Raw genomic sequence first — 1747 nt, forward strand, 5'->3', positions numbered from 1 at the left:
AAGAGTGTTATTATACGTACGTGTACACTTTATAGATAAAGTTCATTTTAGGGTCAGCCCCATAGCCTAGTGGATAAAGGAGCTGGATCCCACACGGCCAACCATATACAAATCCTAGTCCTGGAGGCTTGAAAAACACACTGTGCGCATGTGCATGCATGCCCCAAATCTTGACAGGTTGGACAGGTGGTGAAGGGACTGTGGCATGACCACGCCTCCTGGGGGGGCTTTCTCTTTCTCTGTGTCTCTCGCACAACTATTTGTGAAGTTTATATAATTTCATATTAGATAGGATCATTCTAACAGGTTAAGTTTTTAATAGCTTATATTAGTTGAAGTCAGTTAACAGCTTAAGCTATAATTCTTATCCAATATAATTGCTTTGAAAGCTTTTGAAGATTTACACGAAGTCTTTCAAGAAACTCTTAAATTCTGTTTTTAGAAGCTAAGGGCTGCTGAGTCTTCTTAGGTGAGTAAATATGCCCTCTGGCAATTAAAAAATGCCCCCCACAAAGAAAAATACAGGATAGCACAGCAGGATTCCTCTTTATCCACTCCTTTAACGCCTTCACACCTTCACGGATCCGAACCTGACAAGCTGCAAGACTCGCGTGTGCTGATGTCTTTACCTGGTTTGAAGTCACGTCGTGACTATTCGCAGGAAGACTTCAGCAGAGCCACAGGAAGACCCAGGTCCCTGGAGCAGCCATGATGTGTATATTTGGCAGAACGTGTAAAGCCTCCCTACCATCCACATACTCCAAAATAACGATGCATGAAAAGAGCATGTCGGCTGTGACCATCGGAACCTCAGCACAACACCAGTACGGTTTTAATCACTGCGTTTACTGGAGCGGATCAGAAAAGGACTGCATAATGGACGAGGAAGATGAGGGTAAATACCTGCAAGTCTGCACCTAGAGCAGAGAAGCTAAACTCGAGGAGTAGCCTGGTTCCGGCCTGGTTCCGGCGAGTGGAGGACAGAGCCAGTAGCTGAAGTAGGAATTAGGAAGCCTGGCTACTGGATCCAGCGTCGGCAGTCCTAGAATTATGGGTAAACCACTCTATTCTCTAGACTTTCATTTCCTCACTGTAACACGAAATCACCGGGCTTGGCATGAGGCATACATGACACAACAGAGTAAAATGCGAGCACTTCTTAACCCGACATCACCTCTTCCAGGAAAAAGTCCTTTCTAAGAAAAGAACTGGGGCTCATGAAACTCTGCATAAAAGGATATTGTATCTGAGATGGTTTGAAATACCATCCAGAAATATGCTTATTATAGAAATAATAGGTCACTGGTTTTTAAAAATGCAGATTAGCTCTTTAGAGATTAGAAATTCCTTTCATCAAAAGCCAGTTCTCTGAAGGTTTTCCATTTACAAGATGATTAATTCATTGAAATGTGTATCTTTATTTGTGAGGTTTATATAATTTATATTAGATTGGGATAGTTTTGAAAGTTTAAGTCTATAATAGTTTGTGTTAGTTGAAGTTATTTTAATAGCTTAAGAGTATAATTCTCATCAAATACAGTTGCTTTAAAGCTTTGAAAGCTTTCCAGGGCCAGCCAGGTGGCATGGTGGTCAGGGCAGCTGGATGTCACGTGGCAAACTGTGCGGTTCAAGTCCTGGACTTGGCAGCTTCAAAAACCTGCTGGGAGCATGTGCATATGTGCCTAAAATGGAGAGAGAATGAAGGAGAAAGGATTGTGACGTGGTCACCCTCTGGGAGGTGACACCT

The sequence above is a fragment of the Tupaia chinensis genome, unplaced genomic scaffold, assembly GCF_000334495.1.
Source record: "Tupaia chinensis unplaced genomic scaffold, TupChi_1.0 Scaffold000046_3, whole genome shotgun sequence".
In the NCBI taxonomy this organism is placed as follows: Eukaryota; Metazoa; Chordata; class Mammalia; order Scandentia; family Tupaiidae; genus Tupaia; species Tupaia belangeri.